This window comes from Callorhinus ursinus, unplaced genomic scaffold (genome assembly GCF_003265705.2).
Source record: "Callorhinus ursinus isolate GAN/ISIS: 27379988/994484 unplaced genomic scaffold, GSC_fseal_2.0 scaffold710, whole genome shotgun sequence".
Classification (NCBI taxonomy): domain Eukaryota; kingdom Metazoa; phylum Chordata; class Mammalia; order Carnivora; family Otariidae; genus Callorhinus; species Callorhinus ursinus.
In genome coordinates this window covers 1-15105 of record NW_027397765.1, presented here as the reverse complement: position 1 = coordinate 15105, position 15105 = coordinate 1, and the positions used below count along the sequence as shown (strand labels likewise).

Here is a 15105-nt window from a genome sequence, read left to right as displayed (position 1 = left end):
GGGCGCCTGGGTGGCTCAGTTGGTTAAGCGACTGCCTTTGGCTCAGGTCATGATCCTGGAGTTCCAGGATCGAGTCGCGCATCGGACTCCCTGCTCAGCAGGGTGTCTGCTTCTCCCTCTGATCCTCCCCCCTCTCATGTGCTCTATCCCTCTCATTCTCTCTCTCAAATAAAATAAATAAAATCTTAAAAAAAAAAAAGAACAGGGCAGGTCATCCCCAGAGCATCAATGGGGAAAAGGGAGGACCAAGCTGTGAGGAACCGTGTGCATGGCGGGGGGAGGGGCCGGGGGGGCAATGCAGGCTGGCGTGGGAGAGGGATGTCCTAGAGAGAGGGAGAGTCTGGGTCAGGGACACTGGGCTGGGAGATGGAAGTCCCAGGGCCACAGCAGGAGGCTGAGCACAGGTGGGTGGTGGGGATTCTTGGCAGGCCTCCGAGGACTCTGGCTGCACCTCTTGAGACCATCATCCTGGGAGCTCCCAACAGGGCTGACGTTATCCAGGCTGCAGTGCAGGTAGGGAGCCCTCACGCAGGACACAAGCCCTCTCCAAGCCAGGTCTCCTCATCCCCCACTCCCCCACCCTCCCATGACCCTGACCACCCACCTGAGTCTCTGCAGCCGGGTGAGGCATGGAGGCCACTCGTCCCTGGCTCTCCAGTCCAGGTTGGGGCTCCCCGTCAGGACCTCTCAGGACCATGCTCTGCATCTGGACATCCACAGCCTGGGCATATAGCAGCCCGCAGTCACACCAGCCCCCACCGCACTCTCACCTTCTCCCCCATCTTGGGCTCCCCGCCACATTCCTGCCATCTCCCACCATCCCTGTCTCACCCCAATCCTTATCTCATCCCCATCCCCAGCCTGACTCCCCAGCCCTGGGAGCCCTCACCGGTTTTCCTGGCTGCACAACTGTGATCTCTGTAGAGTGGCCATGCTCCAGGGGTTTCCTTGCCTGATAGGGTAACTCCTGTGTCCTCTGAGTACCCCAGGAACCAGACCCCTTGATGCCACTCTCCTGGGTTTGTCTGTAGAGAAGAGAGGATTGTGCTGTTGGCTCAGAGGTCTGTGGGTCATGGAATGCCCATCAAGGACCTGGCTCCAACCTGCCAGGAACCTATACTGGCCCCTTCTACTGTGGGTTAGAAGCAGCCCTGACGTGTGAGGCCCTTCATGTACAGGCTCTCAAGTGGCCACACAGCAAGGGATGTGGACCCAGTACCAGGGCTCAGAGCAGATGGGCAGAGAGGGCCCCCGGACATGAGTCCGAGGGTGGTCTGGGCCCACCGCTTCCTGGTCACCCGGCAGGTTCCTCGGCCCTAGACAGGGCCTCCCAGGAGTAGTGGGAGGCCACATGTGCACAGCATGCATGACGCAGAGTGCGGACATCCTGTCTACCTTGGTGCACAGCAGGCCCTGGCCACTACATTAGGGGCAGTGTAGTACTCAGGAAAACCTACCTGATTAACAGTCCAAGACCCACAACCAGGCTTCAGAAAAGAACATCCAAACATGTACAGATGAGGAGGAAATCAGGAGCCCAAAACATGCATGCTGTGCCCAGCCTGGTACCAGGCCCCACACCTTAGCCCTTGCTGGATGAGGCAGAGCACAGGCCCCCCTCTTTGGGCACAGCCAATGACTTCCTTTAGCCAATAGGGTGTTAGCAGACGTGGGACCCTGCTGGCCCTGAGGGGGTGGCGGAGAGGAGCCTGCCTGCTACCACCCCTCAGCGAAACACGGTGCAAGACAGGTAAGTGACTGTTAGTTCACGACACTTGGTTTCGGGTGGTTTATTACCAAGAATTATTGTGGCAAGAGTTAGGGGTTAGGTAACAAGGACGTTACCAATTTGTCTACAAAATACAGTTGCTTCAGAAATCACTACTGGAGTGGAGATCTGAGGAAAAATATCTTAGAGGAGTTAGGAAGTCTAGACACACACAGGCCGTCAACAGAATGGGGTTGAAACAAATCATTTCTCAACGGACAGTGAGGAAGCGGAGGCAGAGGCCGCTCACCGGAAAGTGAAATGGGCACGCACAATGGGAGGTGACAGTGGGAACCAACTGCCTAAATCCACTGACCTCGGTGCCACCAGAGGCACCCGTGTAACCTTTCGGAAATTAGCTTTGGAGTCCACCATGGACCACTCCAGCAGCCCTCCTGCACAAGCTTTCAGGCAGCATCCGCGGGGAATCATTTGGGGGAAGGTGGGAACGGGATGGAACAGAGAGGCCAGTCTCCCAAAGTGGTGATGGGACCTGAGGGCTCCATGTCTTGCAGCACAGCCTACAGGGAACCCCTCTGGGAGGGGGAGAAACCAGGAGTCCTGCCTCCTCCGTGCACCTTGCACCCTGGCCAGGTACTCACACGGGCCCCCCGTTGCTGAGGGACGCAGAGCTCTTCTGCCGAAGGAAAACCCGGGCTCCTCGGAGCACAGCCGGCTGTGTCTGCTCCAGCGTGGCCTTCAGAGGGTGGAACAGGGACACAGGGCCCATCTGTAGAAGGGACGCAAGGAAGAGGAAGAGATCTAAGGGCAGAGACATGTGTGGCAGAAACCTGGCCTGACCCCACAGCATGGGTTGGTGCTCCTTTGCCCTGCCTCAGCCCTACATAGTAGGTAGGCGGGGGCTTACTCCCAACCTGGCCTGTGAGTGACATCAGGAAGTCATTTCACTTCTTGGAGCTTCAGTTTCCCTACCGACAAAATCTGGGGACCTCATCCAATTACAAATGGTAAAAAGATTTCATCTCATCATCAACTTGGTTTGATGGGTAGAGGCTGCATGAGCCCCAGACTGAGCAGAATTCTAAGGACATTTCAGGGCTCGGGGGTGGCGGGGCGGGCACTGATGGGTGTCTGCAACAGACAGGGGAACGGGGGATGTGGTGTGGGCATCAGATACTTCCCATCCCATGATGGGTGAATGTCCCTGTAAGCTCCGAATACCAGGCAACTTTCTAGACAGTCTAAGTATGGTCACTGATGGTTTGGCTGTGTGGGAAAGTTGTTATCTTTGAAGGATGACCTCAGGAAGATGGGGCCCCAAACCAGCCCAGTCAGAGTCATGAGTGGAAGAAATCATGACCCTGGAACCATCAGTCTGATTCTCTCCGGTCCCTGCCAGTGTGCACGGTAATCAGGTTCTCCCCGAACCTCCCCAAACAACCTCCTCAAATATTCTTCAAACTTCTTTCTTCTACCACTTAAAACAGTGGTATCTCCAGGGAACATGTCCTCAGCCCCTTGTCTATTGCTCCTGAACACTATGTCTCCAAGTCAGGGGGCCCCCATTACCAGCAAGAGACCCGCCGTTGGAAAGCATACAGGCTGTATGTAGTTTCTGACTTTGGGGCCGGAGAGTGAGGCTACAGTAAGAACCTCTCATCTTCCTTTTCCCGCTGTGCAATCCCCAGGAAGGATGTGGGTTTCCTCTGCCATCAAAACAACTGATGGGTGCCAGAGTCTGGGGTTTACTTCTTGGAAATCCTGGAACTCGGTACCTGGGACAGGCCTCCCGTGGCCTGGTGAATCTGGTCTCTTGGGGTCTTGTTCTGTTTGTAGAAGTCAAATATCATCATAGCTGCATACACCTTTCCTACGGTCATCTCATCGGCTGGAGGGAGAGAAAACAGAGTGTGGAGTGTGGAGGAGGAAGGGGAGGTGGGGGGTAAGGGAACAGAGCATGGAGGAGGAAGAGGAGGTGGGGGGCAAGGGAACAGAGTGTGGAGGAGGAAGGGGAGGTGGGAGGCAAGGTAAGAGCCTCCACCACAAGGACTCCTGGACATGCTCAGGGAAGGGCACAGGCCTTGGCTGAAGTTGCATCTTTGGACACTGAGTACTTGTCTTCTGGAGCTGTACTGATTCTCCACAGGGCCCTCCATCTCCTCCCAATGAAGTGGATGTGGGGTATAATCTTTAAGCACCTCATCTCTAACTGTAGGAGTCTCCCTGCTGTTCTCTGGATTTTTTTAAGTATACACCACCATCAGGAACGTGGGTGACTGTGGCCAACAGAATGAAGCCCAGGGAATCCGTTCCCACAGTCCCTATGCACCCATTGGTAAGACCGTTCTCCCTGCAGGTGGAAACTAAGTCTAGAGTATTGATGAGGTCACCCTGGCCCAGGCCTCCTGGCTCTGCCTTTGGGTGGGACACAAAAGGGGGGTGAACAAGGAGAATTTCTTGCCCTCACTTACGTTTATGGGGTGGCACCAGTAAATCCAGGGTCTTCTGGGGCAGATTGGCCCACACAGAGGAAATCTCCTTCCTCAACTCTGCATCACACTGATGCTGCTTGGTGCCAGCTGGGGCAGGACAAGGGTGTGGAGGGGAAGAGAGATGTTAGGAGCTGTCTCATGGGCCCCCTGGGGGAGCTGTCAGGGAGAGGTGTGGTGTGAGGGGAAATGGGGCAAGGACAGTGACAGGAGAAAGGGCAGGGCAGGGAGAAGCACGGCCATGGCGGCTGTCAGAGCATCCCTGATGGGCACGTGCAGAGACAGAGGCCTGTGTGCGTGGGCCCTGGGAGTGGAGAAGGGATATAGTGGCGGTCCAGCTGTTCATCCAGCCATTCAAAACCATCAAGTGAGCATCCTCCCATGCCAGGGACTATTCTAGGTGATGGAACAAAAGCAAAGGAGCCACCTTCGTGGCACCATGTGTCTTGACTCAACAATAAAGTAGCAGTAAGTTCAAAACCTAGTGTGTTGGGTGCAGAAAAAGCTTAAGTAGAGAGCGATGAGAAATATTAGGAGGGCTGAAATTTTGGACAGGGTAGTCAGGAAAGGTCTCATGAGAATGTGGTGTGTGTGTAAGAACCCGAAGTCAAAAAAGGACCAGGGGGTGCAAAGGCCTTGGTGTGTCACACAGCCAGCCAGGAAGGCAAGGCTCACTGAGCAGGGGGTGGGCGTGAGGGGTTGCAGGGAGCAGATGTTGAGATAGGAAGCAGCAGAGGGTGATAAACAGAGGGATAAAATACTCTGATTGATCTTTTTTTAGCATCAGGTTTACTATGGTAGAATGTACATACAATGAAATCCACCCTTTTCAGTTATCCCATTCTATGAACTTTGGTAAATACATAAAGCCACACATCCACCCCCACAATCGAGACATGGTATATGGCCCCACAGCCAAAGTCCCTCTGTGCTCCCTTTGTAGCTGACCCCTTGGCCTCCTCTCATCCCGTCCCATCCCTAGTGTGTTTTCTGTCTCAGTCTGTTTTGCCTTCTCCAGAATGCCTCACAAACAACGTCATCGGGTGTATTGGCTTTTGAGTAGGACTTCTCCACTCAGCGTGATGCCTTTGAGATTCAGTCCATGTTGTTGAGTGTATAAGTAGCCTGTTTCTTTTGATTGCGGAGTACTACCTTATGGTATAGATAGACCACAATTTGTTTATCCATTCACCAGTTGTGAACATTTGAGTTGCTTATATTTTGAGGAGATTATGAAATAAAGCTGTGAACATTTGCATATAAGTTTTTGTGCAGATGTATGTTTTCTTTTCTTCCCACTTGGGAGTGGGCTGGCTGGGCCGTACGGTAAGGAACTGCCAAACTAGGATCACAAGAATTCCATATTATGCATTCTCACCAGGACTTAACATTGTCATTGAAAAAAAGTATTTTAGTCGTATTAATAACCATGTAGTGTTATCTTACTATGGCTTCATTTTGGATTTCTCCCATCCAAGTACTAACCAGGCCCGACCCTGCTTAGCTTCCGAGATCAGAGGAGATCGGGCACGTTCAGTGTGGTATGGCCGTAGACTTCATTTTGGATTTCTCTAATGATTAATGATATTGAGCATCTTCATAGGTGTTTATTTGCCTACCATATATATATTTTGGTGACATGTCTGTTCGAATCCTTTCCCCATTTTTATTCGGTGGTTTATTTTCTTATTACTGAGTTGTGACAGACCTTTATCAAGCCGGAAACTGATCCTATATCAGATATATGGTTCAAAAATATCTTCACCAATGCCTTAGCTTTGTCTTCTCATTTTCTTAAATGGCTTTTTGAAGAGCAAAAGTTTTTAATGTTGATAAAATTCAATTTTTCAATTTTTCTTTTATGGCTCATGCTTTGGTGTCTTCAAAAATCTTTGCCAAACTCAAAATTGCCAAAAACTCTCTCCTGTGTTTCCTTCTAGAAGTTTTATAATTTTACATTTTACATTTATGTCTATGATCAATTTCAAGTTAATTTTTGTAGGAGGTAAAAGGTATGTGCTATGGACTGAAATGTGTGCTGCCCCCATTTACATGTTGAAGCTAGAACCTCATTTTGACTGTATAAGGCAAAGAAGGAGGCAATTAGGTGAAATGAGGTCAGAAGGGTGGGAACCTGACCCAGAGAGTTAGTGTCCTTATGAGAAGAGACAGCAGAAAATTCGTTCACTCTCTGTATGCACTCAGGGAAAGACCATGTGAGCACTCAGTGAGAAGTTGACCACCCTACAAACCAGGAGAACAGGCCCAGGAATGAAACTTACCTTCCTGGCACCTTGATTTGGACTTTCAGCCTCCAGACTGTGAGAAATAAATTTCTGTGTTTAAACCACTCAGTTGTGGTTCTTTGTTATTGGCAGCCCAAGCAGACTAAGACACTAAATGTCAAGATTTTTCCCTTTTTTGACAGTGTGAGGGTTCCGGTGTCGACCACCACCCTGGGCACTTGGGAGTAGGAAGAGATACCCACCCCCAAGTCCAGAGAACTATAGCACAAAAGGCCTCAGCTTACCCTGCTGTCACTTGGGCTGCAGAGATGCAGTGTCCCAAGGGTCCCACAGGCTTGTAGAGGGGCCTGTTGAACTTGGATCTCCATCCCCGACCCCCCTGTGATCCCAGTCTTGGGAAAATATTTTCTACCCCCTCGAAGTCCTTCTCAGCAGAGGACAGAATCGGGACTTGGGGGGCTGAGGACCTGGCTATGCAGAACGTCGCAGAGCACAGGGCCACCAATCTGGAGACCAAGGTCAGGGCCCTCCTTGTTGAAGCCTCAGGGTCCGCATTTGGAAGAGGATCCAGAATCACTGCTCTGGTCAGTGTGAGGAGGCCTTAGGCAGGAATGGAGCACCAGGACCGGAGAGGGAAACGGGGACAAGGGAGGCTTCTGAGAGTTCTCACATCACCCATGGAACCCACAGACCTGCTCCTGGGAGAGACACAGACACAGAGACAGAGAAGGAGACAGAGAATGAACACAGGACAGAGGGAACAAGTAGAAGTCACAGACTCCATCAGCTTGGAAATGACATCCCGGCATTTGGTGCCATTCTATTCCTGAGAGTGCCTTCACTTAGGCCATACACCCTGGAGAGGAGGGGATTCCACAGGGATGTGTGACCAGGACTCAGGGGTGCCAGGAGCCACTGTGGGGATGGCCCAGCACATGGGCACAGACGAGGCCCAGGAAACTGAGCCTAACTCTAATGGGAGCACCTGGAAGTCTCTGTTGTGAGAGGACAAGGTCAGAAACAGTTCATTACTACCTTCCCACGGTGGCTGAGACAGAGGCAGGAGAGGGGCGGCTTTGTCTGGACCCCAGAGCAGATTCAAGCCCTCTGAGCTGTGTTCCATGCCAAGCCCAGCCCCTGGCTCATCCTTGCATGGCCAAGTATGCACCAGCCTCCCATGATAGCAGGCACGGAACATGTGTACAGGTCCCTAACCCTAAACCTAACCCGTACTCTAACCCGTATGCTAACCCTAACCCGTACTCTAACCCTAAACCCTAACCCTATCCATAACCCGAACCCTAAACCAAAACCGTACCCTAACCCTAACCTGTACCCAAACCCATACCCTAGCCCGTACCCTAACACTAACCCGTACCCTAACCCCTAACCCTAACCGTAACCCAAACACTAACGCGTACCCGTACCCTAACCCGTACCCTAGCCTAAGCCTAACCTGTACCCTAACCCATACCCTAACACCTACACTAACCCATACCCTAAACCAAACCCATACCCTAACACCTACCCTAACCCCTAAACCTAACCCGTAACCTAAACCATACACTAACCATAACCCGAACCCTAAACTGTACCCTAACCCTAACCCGTACCCGAAACCGTACCCTAACCCTAACCCATGCCCTAACACGTACCCTAACTCTACCCCTAACGCTGGGTCAACTAGAGAAAAGAGAAAATCCCCGGAATTTGGGGGTTCATGGGAAATTTGAACTCCAGTCCTGACATGAAGATGACACTGTGCCAAATGGACTTGCTGCTTTCTCTGGACACTGACATCCTGTGAATAGCTGCATCACTGACTCACAGGCTGATGTTCAAAACATTGAGTCTCCTAGATCCACAGCAGATAAGTGCTGTCAGGTGGGGATAAGTAGGTCCTCTGACCTATGGCCTGCACACCTGCTTCAATTTCTGGCAGAAGGGGAAACACACAGTTTTTTAAGTCGTCATTAACTTCTTTCTAAAGTAGACCAATGACTTTTACATTTTGGAAAAGCGAAATTACTCTTCCAAATGAACACCTCAACTCATCTGTTCCTCATGCAACTTCAGTGGGATCTGGTTAACTCCAGCCTCCAGGCCCCCACCTGGTAGATCCTCCTGTACCATCTTGACAGCCCATGACCAACATCCTCGGGGGCACAATGCTGAGTTTGGGGGATGACTCTGGGGCTTCTTGCCACCGCACCTGTGCCTGGGGAAGCGGGAACCTGGAGGACCCTCCCAGATGATCCTGATGGCCCCTTACCACCATCCCTGAGGACATGGGGCACAATGCTGAAATTGGGGGATGGCTCCGGGGCTTCTTGCTACCGCACCTGTGCCTAGAGGAGCAGGAACCTGAAGGACCCTCCCAGACAATCATAACGGACCATTACCACCATCCCCCTGAGGACATGGGGCACAATGCTGAAGTTGGAGGATGGCTCTGCAGCTTGTTGCCACCACAATTGTGCCTGGGGGAACAGGAATCTGGAGGACCCTCGCAGACGATCCTCATGGACCATTACCACCATCCCTGGGGACATGAGGCACAATGATATGTTGGAGTTCCTTGGACCTGAAACCAACAAGAATGGAGCTCCAAGGGCAGAGAGCAGACCCCAGGAGGATTCCCATCCATGGAAAGGGGGCCAACTGGAGGGCACAAAAGCAGCAAGCTCAACTGGCCCACAGGCCATTTGAAAAGGATCACCTCCTGCACTTACGTAGCACGTTGCCCGTCTTCGTGTGTGGACAGTGACCGGCCCACTCAGGCCTGGTGCACATCCAGAGGAGGACTAGAAACATGTCACTGCTTGATGGTGGGTCAGAGGACCAACGCCCAAAGAAGCAGAGGGTATGCCTCTTCCTCTGGAGCTGGGGAAGGCAGCCACCGACCTGGGGCGGGACCGGGTCCAGGAGTGTTCTTTCTGAAGCTCCTGCCTTCGGTGGTTGTGGCTATGACTAAAAAAGGCCCACTCAGCCCCAGAGTCAGGAGCAGTGAAAGGCTGTCTCCAACCCTAGCCCAGGATCACGACCCGAAACCATCCTGTCTTTGGGAGGAGAGGTCTCTTTGAGGAACTAGGGGGCGACTGGCCGCGCTCACCTCCCCAGGTCCAGGATGCGTGGGACCTGCAAGAGCTCTTCATCTGAGTTGGAGTCATGGAGAACAAGTGTATCTCGTCAGCCCAGTAAGTGAAATAACCAAACCCCAATGCTCAGGTTCTAACAGAAGCAGAATTTCATTGTACTGTTTGGGGGAAGCCTCCTTCCCTCTTATGTGGCTTTGGGGGACCCCAAGGAAAGACTTCTTCGTTCTCCTTCCCTCAGAGAGAGGAGCTGGCCCCATGTCCCGGGGTCCCCACCGTGTCCCGGTGCTGAGGAAGAGTCACACGCAGGGGCCTGGTGTCAGGAGTGTGGTCGGCCACTGCAACTGGGCTCCCAGCCAGGGGCCTGGCGGCTGCATGGAAAAGCTGAATTGCGTTTGGGGAAAGGTGTGCTCACTGCCCATACCGCTCACCATCTCCCTCTGCACTCTGCAAACCAGGCTCTCTGCCCACCTTACGTCAATCCCCAGCAATCCACATGTTCCTGCCATGGCAGGGATCATTCAGCATCACCCCATTGCACAGAGGAGGAGAGCGAGGCCCAGAGAGGGGAGGTAAATGGCTCCAGTCCCAGAGCTGGTCAGCAGAGAAGCTGGAAAGCCAGCCCTCCAGATCCCCTGCTAGACCAGCCAGAGACTCCCTCAGTTGAAAGTGAGCCCTCCCTTAACTGACCAGCCATGCACTGGCCCCTGACCTTCATGATAGCCTGTTCTTGACCTTGAAGGGGATCTGGCCAACTAGGAGGGAGAGTTCAGCTGGTGGGACAGGCTGTAGCTACACGACGGAGTGACACATCTGAGCTAGCAGGAGCCACACACTGGTCTCCCTCCAGGAGCCTGACCAGGAGCTGGAATCTGGGTGCCCTAGGGGCCAGCACACAACAGGGTCTGCACTGACCAGGGATCCATGGCTCCCAGGGAGAGTCCTCTCTACCCTGTCCCCGCTCCTGCCTGGACTCACCTCTCCTCACTGTGGGTATGCAGGACCTGGAACCAGGCCCCATAGGGAAGGCTCGGTTCCTGCTTGTAATGATTTCACAGCCCGTGGGGCCCCTGGGGCTGGCGGGAGGACTGGCTGTGGACAAGGACTGGGCTGGGGAGGATGCAGGGCCTTGTGGTGAGTGACGGATGTGGCAGGGGCCAAGTCCTGGGGCCACTGCTCATGTCTAAAAAGGGCTGAAATCCCTGAATGCCCATGGGGTCCCTCATTACAGTAACGACCCCCTTCACACTTGGGCATCCTGCTGCTGGGCCCCTCCTCCCCGGCCTCCTCCCCGCCCCTCTACTCCAGCCGGGGCTGCAGCCAGGGACAGGTTGGACCTCTGTCCCGTCTCCTGCCAGGAAGACAAGGCAGAAGGAGGAGAGGAGAAGGGGAAGGGGCAGACTGATCTTCTCCCTGTCCTGAGTTGGCCTCCACTGATGCCTCCAGGTCCTCTGGCCCAGCCCTGCACTTAGCTGGACCCTGAGAGGGAGTCTGCATTCCAGGGCAGCTGGGTGGGAGGGGTATTCAATGACCTGTGTGAACCCAGATGGCCTACCCACCTGGCCTTGCACCCTAAGGCCTACCGCCTAGGGTGGGTGTGATTACGGGGTCCAGTGGCCTTTGGGCCACAGAGCAGTTGGCTGTGTTGAGGGAATGTGGGGGACCAGTCAGGTGCAGGGCCATGGGTCTCATGTCCATCCGATGCAGGGATGCTTCACCATACAGGTGCTGCGTGCAGGTCCCCTTTGCACACCTGGCCATGACACACCTGGCTGGCCCTCTCGGTGGGGAGGCCTGGGTGCCTGGTTCACCTGTCCCCCACCTACCCCTGGAGGAGCGGCCAAGTTCAAGTGTTTCCATGTCCAACCCTCACGGACAGTTGGGAACCTGGGTCAAGAGAGGCAGGCACTTGCCCAAGACAAATGACGGGTGCAGAGCCCAAGGAGCAGGGGTGCTCTCCAGTCCTAGGGCAGCCCCAACCCTCCCACGAGGTTCGTTTTGGGGGTTAGAGCCCCTCAGATCCTCGGGGAGAGCTACCCACCGTGTCCCATATGGGGACATGACCTTGGCATCCACAGGCATGTAGAGGCATGTGCACCTGCAGACCCACTCCCCTACACACACACCACTCTGACTGCCCACCTGGGGTCAGAAGGTGAGGACACCCTGGGAGCGAGGTGGGGGACAAGGCGGAAAGAAGAAAGAGGTTGGAGAGAGCGGGGCCATGGCGCAGGGCATCAGGACTCCTGGCAAGGACCCAGATCCAGAGCTTGGGGAGGGGAGATAAGCCAGGCTGATGGTCAGGGGTCCCCAAGGGACCCAGTGGGTTGCCAGGGCACTGGGAAAAGACAGGGTCTGGGTTCCGGTGTCCACCACCACCCTGGTCACTTGGGAGTAGGAAGAGATACCCACCCCCAAGTCCAGCGAGCTATAGCACAAAAGGCCTCAGCTAACCCTGCTGTCACTTGGGCTGCAGAGATGCAGTGTCCCAAGGGTCCCACAGGCTTGTAGAGGAGCCTGTTGGCCTTGGATCTCCATCCCCGACCCCCTGTGATCCCAGTCTTGGGAAAATGTTTTCTACCCCCTCGAGGTCCTTCTCAGCAGAAGACAGATTCAGGGCTTGGGGGGCTGAGGACCTGGTACACAGAAAGTGGCAGAGCATTGGGCCACCAGTCTGGAGACAAAGGTCAGGGCCCTCCTTGTTGCAGCCTCAGGGTCCCCATTGGAAGAGGATCCAGAATCACTGCTCTGGTCAGGGTGAGGAGGCCTTAGGAAGGAATGGAGCACCAGGACCGGCAAGGGAAATGGGGACAAGGGAGGCATCTGAGAGTTCTCACATCGCCCATGGAACCCACAGATCCTGCTCCTGTGAGAGACACAGACACAGAGACAGAGAAGGAGACAGAGAATGAACACAGGACAGAGGGAACCAGTAGAAGTCACAGACTCCATCAGCTTGGAAATGATATCCCGGCATTTGGTTCCATTCTATTCCTGAGAGCGCCGTCACATAGGCCATCCACCCTGGAGGGGAGGGGATTCCACAGGGATGTGTGACCAGGACTCAGGGGTGCCAGGAGCCACTGTGCGGACTGCTTAGCACATGGGCACTTACGAGGCCCAGGGACCTGAGCCTAACCCTAATGGGAGCCCCTGGAAGTCTGTGTTGTGAGAGGACAAGGTCAGAATCAGTTCATTACTACCTTCCCACGGGGGCTGGGACACAGGCAGGAGGGGGTTGGCTTTGCCTGGACCCCAGAGCAGATTCAAGCCCCTCTGAGCTGTGTTCCATGCCAAGCCCAGCCCCTGGCTCATCCTTGCATTGCCAAGTATGCACCAGCCTCCTGTAATAGCAGGCACGGGACATGTGTAGAGTTCCTACCCCTGATGGAATCCCTAGAATTAGAAGCCAGAATACCCTGATGTGCAGATATGGAGCCCTGGGAGGCCCTGAGGGGCACGGGGTCTATCCAGGTTCACAGCTCTGGGCATGCACAACAAGCAGGTCTGGACCCAGCTCTGTGCCATCACAGCAGAGGCACCAGCGGCACCCAGGCCTCCCGGGGGCTGTGGGTGGGCTGTGTGTGTGACACTGTGTGGATGGGGCTTTGTGGGAGGGTTAGCATTGAGCAGTGGCGGAGGGGGGCCCTCGCGGGGCTCTTGTGTGAGGAGGAAGTTGGGTAAGGTATCCCAGACATTGGTGACCTCAATTCCCTGACAACAGAGCCCAACAGAATTTGGAACCCCATTAACCAGGCACCCACATTCCACAGACAGCCCCCTGCCCAGCTCATTTTGTTGGAGATCCTCAAACCAAGATGTTCACATGTTTCCTGCCGAGGTCCGGAGGCTGCAGGTGGAAGAAAGCGTGCCCTGCTGATGCTGTCCCCCGCTGGGGTTTTGGGTCAGTGCTCCCCACCGCCTCTAGCCATTTGGCCAGAAGCACAGAAAAGTGACACCAGGAGGCCCAGAGCCAGCCACCCAGCCCCACTCGCTCTGATGACCTGTGTAGCCCAAGGTGCTCTCCCTGTGTGTGTGTGTGTGTGTGTGTGTATGTGTGTGTGTGGATGGGGGTGTGTGTCTGTGTGTCTGTCTGTGTCTGTGTCTGTGTCTGAGTGTGTTTGAGTGCACGTGTGTGTGTATGGGTGTGTGTGTCTGTGTGTGAGTGTGTGTGTAAAGAGGGGTCATGCGGGGTGGGGCCACCCCGAGCAGGAGGTCATGTTCAAAGTCAAGGCTGGCTGTGTGGGATGGGGTGTGCGGGCGCTGCCCCTTCTGCCCAAAGTTTATCCCGATAGCCCTGCAGGGATGGGTCCCTGCATCCCGGGTGCAGGGCTGTGCACGCACAGGTGTGTGTCTGATCTGGGAGCAGCAGGGGGACTGGGCATGAGGACAGTGCGGATGGCCGGGCAGGGCTGTGATGCCTCGGGGCCAGCTACCAGTTCCTGTCTTTACAGAAGGCCACGGAGGACATGGAGAGAAGGCTGCTGGACATGCCCTCCATCTCCTCGACAGAGGGGGTGACCCCACAGGGGTCCCCAGGAGCAGATGCTGGGGATTGTAGGGGAAGACCTCCTACACCACCCAGACCAATGTCCCAGGTGTTTGTCCACCGGACAGTGGTCCAGGAGCCAGAGCCCACGGAGGCCAAGGCTGAGGGTGAGAAGGCTGGGGCTGGGTGTTTGTGGTGTGTGGGGATGGGTCACTCCTGGCCTCACAGGGAGGAGCCCGCAGAGGCTGGTTGGGGCCAGGAGCAAGCCTGGGCTCAGACCACACATCGGGTGGACTGCAGTCGGGGAGACGTCCCTGTGAGGGTTCCTTCCTGGCTGTGGCTTCTCTCGGAGTCCCTGGACTGGGCTCTGTCTCTGCAAAGGCCCATGGAGAGTAGGCACAGAGGTGGGCTTTTCTCTTTTCACAGCTTCTCCACCACCTGAGGATCTAGAGCTGGCTCCAATTCCATCAGCAGCTCTGGGGGTAGGGGTGGTGCCTAGAGCAACTTCAGGAGGACACCAGGAGCTGGCAGGTAACCAAGCACCCGCCCACGGAGAGCCTGGTGTGGACCAGGAATAACTGGCACCTGCTCCTGCCCCAGCCCCTGCCACAGTTCCTGCCCCTGCCAGAGCCGCTCTCCCTGCCCCTGCCCCTACCCCTGCCCCTGCCCCTGCCCCTGGCCCTGCTCTTACACCCAGCCCTGCCCCTATCCTAACCCCTGCCCCTACTCCTGCTCCTGCAGGGCTCCCAGAGCCACATCTAGAGCCCACAGCCCTGCAGGGAGAGCTCCTTGTACCATCGCTGGACACCGACGCCTCGCCAGAGTGTTTCATTCCCTTAGTTCCTTCGCCGGACCCCGATGCCTCACCAGAGTGTTTCATCCCCTCCCCCGATGTTCTTTCTCTCTGGTTCATATTAACTGTCATTTTATCTTTCCATGTTCTGTATACTGTTTATTATTTGTTTTAAATAAAATTACTTCTTTTCAATTGAACATGTCATGATCATTAAGTACATGCCCAACGCTGTGCCACCACACCCCAGAACATTGCTGCAGA

At 54.8% G+C, this 15105-nt stretch overlaps 1 long non-coding RNA gene across 2 annotated transcripts; it reads right to left on the bottom strand.

Annotated features, from left to right (window-relative positions):
• Positions 1–665: 665 nt before the first annotated feature.
• LOC112815566 (uncharacterized) lies at positions 666–3581 on the bottom strand. Of its 2 annotated transcripts, none has more exons than XR_012377396.1 (3): positions 3505–3581; positions 2371–2498; positions 666–721 (listed from the first exon to the last, which is right to left on the bottom strand). It is a non-coding gene; the product is annotated as an uncharacterized lncRNA (long non-coding RNA). The 2 variants fall into 2 exon arrangements; XR_012377395.1 differs by lacking the exon at positions 666–721 and adding an exon at positions 1007–1025.
• Between the last annotated feature and the right edge of the window lie 11524 nt (positions 3582–15105).